We start from the raw sequence: 9,891 nt of genomic DNA on the forward strand, positions 1-9,891 counted from the left end.
TTAAGAAAAATTCCAACCATTGGAAATAAAAAGAAAATGAAATGATGAATTTCATAAATCAAACTTGATCACAAGCAAATTAAATACAAAAGTCATATTATTAGACTATTATAAACATACTATCAAGTCACTACAAGCTGAAAATTGATTCCATCTCTAGTGAAAACAGTCAATACAATTTATGTGATTCATTGCATACAGAACTAACTTCTAAGAAAAAATATTTAAGAGTAACAGAATCAGTAAGATTTCTGGAGTATACCAGAATCCACTGCCATTAGGAAGAGATTTTTTGTATTGCCTTTCTGATAACTAAGTCTGCAACTGAACAACACATTTAAAAAAATAAATTATCTGTGCAGAGTGCAAGTAATACGTAAACTCTAGTATGATAAAGAGCAACTTTTAAAGAAGTGTGTCTAACTGATCTGGTATTAGTTTTCCTCAATTAACAACAACAAAAAAGATAATTATAACTAACTAACCTGAGTATAAACATACAAATAAAATTTACTTATAATGAAATTGTGTGTGCCTACCTTATTCCTGCTGATAAACACCGTACTTACAAAGGTTGACGGTGTGCAGGGACAGAAGAGCTTAGAAAACTTTTACATTATCTGTAGCTTTGAAAAGATTCCAGGAGGCAGAGACAATAAATGAGCTTGTAAGCAATACTGAGTAAAATTCTGTATAGATCAGCAAAAGAGCTGTATTGGTTTATACATCTGTGGATGTGATTTTCATGCCTCATATAGACTTTAATCTGTAACTTGCAGAAACATTTACTCCAATTCTTGTCTTTCCCCCCCCCCCTCCGAAATACAATTGATAGTTTAGGATATAATGGATGAAGTACAACATGGAGCCCCTGAACAAGCTCATGTTCAGGTTTGGTGCAAAACAGACTATGATTCTAGCTTAGCACTCCTAAAATGCAGAATACAAGGGAGGATGAAACAGAAATGTTACTTCAGGTTTACTCAGCTAGTTCCTGCTGCGTTTATTGATTGGGTTTTAGCTGCATGATGCTAAACCTGGTAGACAAATCCACAATGGAAGGAATGAAAGGGAAGCAGCAGAAGCCTCAATGAAAATGAAAAATGAAGTAGCAGGGAAAAAGGAAGGTGATAAGGTAGGTCAAAGAGGGCCCAAAGAATACATTCTGACCTTCCTCAAAAAAACACAACACTTGTCCAAAAAAACCCCCAAAAATTGTCACGCCATGGGATAACTGCCCTGGAACTAGAAGATTTCCCTACAATGGATAAATCTTCCATCTCCTGAGAGAAGCAACTGCAGAAAAGCAGTGCCTATCACTGTACAACCAATATGCACTGATTGATTATAGCCATATCTGTGACTTTCCTCACTAATTGTGTCATTTACTGTAGAAATAATATTGTCCTGTTTGTTAACAAAGTGGCTGTCTATGGCACATTTTTATTATATCAATGTCATCATTACTTTTGTCAGAAAGTTTCAGAAGAGAATTTTTTTTTTCTTTTTTAATAAATTGAGGCTTTCTCATCGATAATTTTAGTGAGGAAAAATCCTAAAGCTGTGATACCTAAAGCAGTCTTTCAGTACGTGAAGGGGGCCTACAGGAAAGATGGGGAAATGATTTTCAGCAGGGCTTGTTGCGATAGGACAAGGAGTAATGACTTTAAACTAAGGGAGGTTAGATTTAGACTAGATAGAAGGAAGAAATTGTTTACACTGAGGGTGGTGAAACACCGGAAGAGATTGCCCAGAGAAGTAGTGGAGGCCCCATCCCAGGAAACATTAATGGCCAGGTTGGAGGGGGCTCTGAGCAACCTGATCTAGTTGAAGATATCGCTTTTTACTGCAGGAAAGTTGGGATAGATGACCTTTAATTGTCCCTTCCAACCCAAAGCATTCTATGATTCTGTGAGACTCCAGACTCAGATACTGAGAATAAAATGCCCCTGACCAGACACTATTATGGAAGCCATTGGAGCTGTTCAGAGTCGGATACTACTCAGCTAAGTAAAAGCATGTTGTAAGAGACAATCAATCTGCAGAAAGTAAGCTAACACTCTTTTACAAGTACCAGGTAGAAGAACTATTCAGAACCACTGCCACAACAAGCAGCTAACATTCATGATCACAGAATCACAGAATAGTAGGGGTTGGAAGGGACCTCTGTGGGTCATCTAGTCCAACTCCTAAGCAAGTCATTTGTTGTCTTTTACTAGATACATTTTTATTCGCTCTTGTGCTGTCTGTTGTGCTTGGGAGAAGTCTTTCAAATATATGCCTCCAGAGTTTCCCCATTATTTTCCATGAAATCCTTCCTCATTCTGTAAAGATTTTGCAGGGGTTGTCCGTAGTACATCGCTTTCTTTGTCAGTTGTGTTGACTACACTGTCTTCCTATTTCCAGGTCTCTACTTGTACAGTCACTGAAGTTTAGGACTGTGTACAGATCCATATTCTCACATCTTTATGTGACTGTGGATGCCTACATGTTAGAGTGTACACAGAAATTGTTTGTGTGGCACAGTCAACAATCACTTTACGAGGAAAAAAAAAGACTTGTGAACAAGGGTCAAGAACTGCTTAGAAATCCTTAAGGATAGAATCACAAAATCACAGAATAGTAGGGGTTGGAAGGGACCTCTGTGGGTCATATAGTCCAATCCTCCTGCTGAAGCAGGGTCACCTACAGCAGGCTGCACAGGACCTTGTCCAGGCGGGTCTTGAATATCTCCAGAGAAGGAGACACCACAACCTCCCTGGGCAGCCTGTTCCAAGTGCTCCGTCACCCTCAGAGGGAAGAAGTTCTTCCTCATGTTCAGACGGAACTTCCTGTGCCTCAGTTTGTGCCCATTGCCCCTTGTCCTGTCACTGGGCACCACTGAAAAGAGCTGACACCCACCCTTCAGATATTTGTAAGCATTTATTAGGTCCCCTCGCAGCCTTCTCTTCTTCAGGCTGAACAAGCCCAGCTCCCTCAGCCTCTCCTCGTAGGGGAGGCGTTCCAGTCCCCTCACCATCCTTGTAGCCCTCCGCTGGACTCTCTCCAGCAGCTCTTCATCTTTCTTGAAGTGGGGAGCCCAGAACTGGACACAGTACTCCAGATGAGGCCTCACCAGGGCAGTGTAGAGGGGAAGGAGAACCTCCCTTGTCCTGCTGGCCACACTCTTCTTGATGCACCCCAGGATTCCATTGGCTTTCTTGGCAGCCAGGGCACACTGCTGGCTCATGGTTAACCTGTCGTCCACCAGGACACCCAGGTCCCTCTCCACAGAGCTGCTCTCTAGCAGGTCCACCCCAAGCCTGTACTGGTGCATGGGGTTGTTCCGTCCCAGGTGCAGGACCCTGCACTTGCCTTTGTTGAACCTCATCAGGTTCCTCTCTGCCTAGCTTTCCAGCCTATCCAGGTCACGCTGAATGGCAACACAGCCTTCCGGTGTGTCTACCACACCTCCCAGTTTTGTGTCATCAGCAAACTTGCTGAGGGTACATTCTAACTCTTCATCCAGGTCGTTGATGAAGAAGTTAAACAAGGCTGGGCCCAGTACTGACCCCTGACGGACACCACTACTTACCAGCCTCCAACTAGACTCAGTGCCGCTGACGACAACCCTCTGAGTTCTGCCATTCAGCCAGTTCTCTATCCACTTCACCGACCACTCATCCAGCCCACACTTCCTCAGCTTCCCTAGGAGGATATCATGGGAGACTGTGTCGAAAGCCTTGCTGAAGTCTAGGTAGACAACATCCACGGCTCTCCCTTCGTCTACCCAGCCAGTCATGTCATTGTAGAAAGCTATCAGATTGGTCAGGCATGATTTCCCCTTGGTGAATCCATGCTGACTACTCCTGATAACCTTCTTTTCTTCCACTTGCTTCATGATGGCCTCCAGGATAAGCTACTCCATCACCTTTCCCGGGATGGAGGTGAGGCTGATCGGCCTGCAGTTCCCTGGGTCCTCCTTCTTGCCCTTTTTGAAGATTGGAGTGACATAGGCCTTTCTCCAGTCCTCGGGCACCTCTCCTGTCCTCCAGGACCTCTCAAAGATGATGGAGAGTGGCTCAGCAATGACATCCGCCAGCTCTCTCAGCACTCGTGGGTGCATTTCATCGGGGCCTAAGACACAGGTTATAAAACTACTGCAAAGTAGTAAATTTCATCAAGGTCTCTCTGAAACAGCTGTCCATGAACCAGTGGTTGATTATGGAGCCCTAAGTTTATGTGGTCTAGAAGTCTTCTATTCTTACAGCTAACAAGATGAACTCAAATTCTAACCCAGTTTTTTTAATGAAATCATTGGTTGCTGTCCCAGGGAAGTTATGGGTTTATTATAAAAAGGGGTACTCCATGGTAGGCAAAAGATTGAGAATACCTTTCTTTTTGAATAACCTGTTGAACTAGACATGAGGGCTATATGTAGGACTCCATAGGAAATTTTGGCGTCCCTGCAGGTAATGGAATTTTGTCGTTTTTTGAAATGACATTTATTATAAGATATCATTGTCATTTAAAACTTATTTTATTTCCCATTACTGACTTTCTTGAAAAAGTCACTTCACCTTTCTAAACATCCTGTTCTTCAGCTGTAAAATAAGGATAATAATGAATTACTTCCCTTGGTGAGGTATTTTTAAAATGATGATAAAAATCATCATAAGACTGCATTCTGAGGAATACAGATTTTACTTCTACGTGTCAAAAATACAGCACCCAATTGCCAACACAGTCTGCTTCAGTAGAAGATTGGTTCTATACTAATGGTAAATTAAGAAATAAATTATATGATTGTACTGAAGTTTTATAGTTCTTCATTCATTGGCAGTAGTTAATGCTCAGCCATTTATCCCGGTGGTGAAACAGATATTTAAAAGTTCTATTAAGATGAGAACAGAATCTGACTAACACAAATGACTGATCTTAAAGTTATATTCATTTCTATCAACGAGTGATATTTTTATGGTACATTTTCGCATTGACATTTTGGCAGGTGTCAGAATGATAGCACTGAGCATGAAGGAATTCCCATAGACTAGATTCTCAAGAGATGTAAATCAGCAGAGCTAAAATGCATTAGAGCCACAAGAAATTATACCACCTTAGAAGCTGTTCTCTAGTATCTGCTATCCCTACCGAAATATGTTTCAAGTCAGAAGTGAGCACTGCTATTGCTTTAATACCATGCTGTATTGAGTCCAAAAAGTCATATGCCAAGCCTGTGAATCAATGCAAAACCCAGAAGACTGGAATTAATGACATTATTGTGATGGGTCTACATACAGCCTATAATATTTTGTGACCATTATATATCCAACTTCATCATTGAGTCTTGTATTTGCTCTGTGGCCTGTTTTCTTTTAAGTCAGAGCACACCTGTTGAGAATTGGAGCGTGACGTTTTTTATGACAGTGGACTCTCTTTTTGTCATGCTTTGTTCTTCTAATTTTTGAAAATATGGCATTTTTGTTTCGAATAGGCTGTTCCGGGTCCCTGTATTCATAAGCTGGTCACAATTCCTGAAGAACAGGTTTTGCGTGCTGAGTGGTCATGGCTGGTTTGGAGGATGTCCATGAATCCAGAATAAGTAAATACATCACAGGGTGCTGGGACTCATGAAAACTAGAGGGATAGCACAGAGCGTGGGTTCTCCAAGAGTTCAGCTAACCTAGAACTGTGACCTCTGTTTTTATTGGAATTCTACTACCAAGGGGTCTTCATTTGTCCAGAAACAGATTTGGACTTTATCACTGTTGAGTGAAAGCAAGAATTTATTGTTTTTCTTTTCTAGTTCATATAAACAAATGATAATTTTACACGTTATTTCCACATGGGACATAACATCAGTCGAGTAAGAGCAGCATCACATGTGTTAGTGGTTTCTAAATAGTAGAAAATATTGACAAATTGAAAGCAAAAGACAGATGAACATGTTGGTTTGAAGATGGAGGGGAAAACTTAACTCGTAGTGCTAATGTACACTCCATGTTATATTTTAGAGAAAGCTGTTAATAACCTGTTTTTTCTGAATGTGAAGCAGCCACTTTCTAAGTGTTTTGATATTTCCTCATAGAAAACTTGAAAAAGCAGCCTACATAGGAATTCCTTGAGAAGTGTTATGATGTTCTTGTACTCAAGCACAGTGGAAAGATCTCATCTAAGCAGTATTTGTTTAAAGATCTTCTGTATTCTATCAAGTGAAGACTGCATGTTTAATACATAATATATAGTAATATATAATTAATTTATGAAATAGAGCAAAAGGCAATAAATGCATTCATTTGGTCTGGACCTTCATAACCAGGAGTACAAAGTATACCCAAGACAATAAACAGTTCTATTTCTGCAGGCATCACTTCTACATCAGTAAGGGCTCAAGGGGGTAATGAATTAACAGATTTTTTAGTATTCAAGAAACTTCAGCAAATTCCAAACAAAAAATGCCCTTTCTCATATATTTTGCGGACAGTAGATACAATTTAGAAATATTTAGAAGTTTCATCAAACAAACTGCAGGAAAAAAGATCACTTCTGAAGACAAAAGTCACAAAGTTTCTTATTTATAGCTGCCTTTTTTCTGCTTCATGAGCCATCTGTGTCTGTGTATATAGCCCAAGTACCTCTGAGCCTAAATGTTAAATCAGTGAGATACAAAAAGAAAAAAAACAAATTACATAGAGCTACTTCAAGAAAGATAACTTCATGCATATAAGCCACAAGTAGTAAATCAAAAGGATGAGTCTCTCACCTTGCTTCCCTCATCAGCCTCCCCGCAGAGGCTCCAACAGGCAAATTCACAGAATCACAGGCTGGTTAAGGCTGGAAGAGACCTCTGGAGGTCATCTCATTCGACACACCTACTCAAGCAGGGCTGCTTAGAGCTGATTGCCCAGGACCATGTCCGGATGGCTTTTGACTGCCTCCAAGGATGGAGACTCCACAATCTCTCTGAGCAACATGTGTCAGTGCTCAGTCACTCTCAGAGAAAAAGTGTTTCCTGAAGTTCAGGCAGAACCTCAGTGTTTCAGTTTTTGTTCTTTGCCTCTTGTCTTGCCACTTAGCACCACTGAAAGAGCTCCATCTTCTTTAGAACTTCCCTTCAGGTCCTTTTCTTGCAAAGCTTCTTTCCAGCTGGTCAGCATCCAGCATATATTGATGTCTGGGGTTGTTCCTCTCTAGTTTCAGGACTTTGCACTTCCCCTAACTGAACTTCATGAGGTTCCCATCAGCCCATTTCTCCAGCCTGTTGATATCCTTCTGGACAGTAGCACAATCCTCTGGCATATCAGCCACTTCTCCCAGCTTTGTGTCATCAGTAGACTTCCTGAGGATATGCTCTGTCCCATCATCTGGATCATTAATGTAGATGTTAAACAGGATTGGACCCCATACTGACTCCTGGGGTAACCACCAATTATTTGCCTTCATCTGGACTTCATGTCACTGATCATCACTGTCTGGGTCCAGCTGTTCGTACTGTTCTTAGTCCACCTCACTGCCTGCTCATCTAGCCCACACTTAATCAGCTTCTTCATGTGGGTTGTACAGGATACAGTGTTGAAAGCCTTACTGAAGTCTAGACAGACAATACCCATTGCTCTCCTCTTGTTTACCTAACCCGTCTTTTCATCATATAAGTTTAAGTTCATCAAGCATGACTTCCCCTTGGTGAATCCTTGCTGATGACTGCTGATGACTTCCTTGTTGTTCACGTGCCTGGACATGGTATTCAGGAATAGCTGCTCCATCATCTTCCCAGAAACTGAGGTGAGGCTGACTGGCCTGTAGTTCCCTGGATCATCTTTCTTGCTCTTCTTGAAGACAGGAGTCGCATGTGCTTTCCTGCACTTCTTCCAGGCACCATGCTCAATCAAAGATTATCAAGAGCGGCCTTGTAATGACATCAGTGACCTCCCTCAGCACTTGTGGAGGTGTCCCATCAGGGCCACAGATTTAGGTACATCCAATTTGCTTACGTATTCCCTGACCTGAACTTCGTCCACCAAGTGTAAAACTTTCTTGTTCTATATTTGCCCCTTGCTCTCTGACATTTGGGATTCCTGAAGGTCAGTCTTGCTAGTAAAGACTAAGACAAAGAAGGCTTTGAGTACCCCAGCCTTTTCCAGGTCCTCTTTCACCAGATCCTGTGCCTCATTCACCAGTGGGCCCACACTCTCTCTAGTCTTCCTTTTGTCACCTGTGAACTTACAAAAGCCCTTCTTGTTGCTTTTGACACCCCTTGCCAGACTCAGTTTGAGTTGGGCTTTGGCTTTCCTAAGTGCCTTCAAAGCAAGAGTACATATACAGAGGGGGTCTGTGCCAGCATAGGGGCCATCCACTGGCTCCAGCATGGGGTTCTCCACAGGCTGGAGTGTGGATGTCTACGCCAGTGTGGTCCTCTTCACAGGCTGCAAGGGGAAAATCTGCTTCATCATGGTCTTCTCCAGGGGCTGCAGGGGAATTGCTGCTCCAGTGCCTGGAGCATCTCCTCCCCTTCCTCCTCCTTTCACTCTGGTGTTCGCAAGGCTGTTTCTCACACTTTTCCCCTCACTCCTCACTTCTGGGCTGCATTTTGCTGTTTCTTCTTTGTGCCTGTCAAAAGTTTCCCAGGAATACCTTCAAGCCACAGCTGCAGCCAGCTATTGGGGTGGGCTGTGTCTATGAAGGCTGGAGTGCCAGGAAGAACAACGCCCTCTACTACCTGCTTGTGCCCGTGAGTCCTTCCCCTGGGCACACCTTCCACTTGGAGCTGAGGACTTTGGAGGAGATGCCAGCAAGAAACTCCTGCCTCCATGTGCATCTGGAGTGCATGTGCATGAGGGAGCAGCTGGTGGGAGATGCACAGTGCTTCCTCCATGGCTGCCAAGATAACTTGAGATGAAATCAGGACCCCAGCCTCCTACACACCCTCTGCAGTGGCTTCTACCTCAGTGTGAAGAAAACATTCTGCTGGTTTCAGATATTGGTGAAAGCACCCTGGCAAGTTATGCCTCAGTCATGGCACTGCTGGCTAACTATGCTACCCTTCAGCTGCTCCTGGAAGCTACAGCTGACAAATGCCTCCAAGAGAACTCTCTCCACAGAGATGAGGTTAGGGTTGCAGCTGGATGACTCAAATGCCTTCCTGATCATTGACTAGGTAGAGACTGGCCTTATGAACAGCACCATGTGGCCGGAGAGCTGCATTGTGGCAGGGATGCAGTTCTCCAGGCACATGGCCAGGTGTGCCTGGCACAACAGATTCCACCTCAAGTATCTGCAGCTCTTTACCCGTATACTGGTGGGCACAGACTTTTCTACCCATGCCTTGAAGACAGCTATGATGTGACTTCTGATGACCATACACTGTCAAGCTGGCACAGAAGAAATTTCCTCCTGCTGCTGTATGACAGCCTGAGGCAGTTGTGCTGCTGACTGGAAGAGAAACACCTCCACCACCTCCTTTTCAGCAAGAAGATTGTGACTGAGGAGACGGCCTTGTCTGCACGGCCAGCCTACTCGACCTCTCCCAGTGCGTGATGCAGGAGCTGGCTGCCCATGCCCAAGCACTGCATGAGTTCAAGGAGCTGTGAGATTGGTTCACAAGACTGCTGACCTCCAGCTATTGAAAGAGGTCTTCAGTCACAGACCTGTGTTTGCAGGGGTCACAGATGACAGCAGATGATGACCTCACAACCCAGGGAAAAAGCACAAAGGACAGGCACCATGAGTGTGGAGCAGGGCCCAGGCTGCTGCCCCAGCGCGAGACTTGGGCATGAGCCATCACAGAGCAGTGGCTCCAAGAGCAAGAGGTGCATCCCACCAGAGATCACCATGAAAAAATGGAAATCTTCATGAGCATTTAATAGTAGCCAGCACACTGAATAACTTTTTGCTGTTAGATTTATTTAATCTAAT

General features: G+C 43.4%; 1 pseudogene; it reads left to right on the top strand.

The window, feature by feature from the left end:
- The first annotated feature begins 846 nt into the window (after positions 1-846).
- LOC142360483 (inositol 1,4,5-trisphosphate receptor-interacting protein-like 1) lies at positions 847-9,602 on the top strand (annotated as a pseudogene).
- The last annotated feature ends 289 nt before the right edge of the window (positions 9,603-9,891 follow it).

Source organism: Opisthocomus hoazin, chromosome 1, assembly GCF_030867145.1.
Source record: "Opisthocomus hoazin isolate bOpiHoa1 chromosome 1, bOpiHoa1.hap1, whole genome shotgun sequence".
In the NCBI taxonomy this organism is placed as follows: Eukaryota; Metazoa; Chordata; class Aves; order Opisthocomiformes; family Opisthocomidae; genus Opisthocomus; species Opisthocomus hoazin.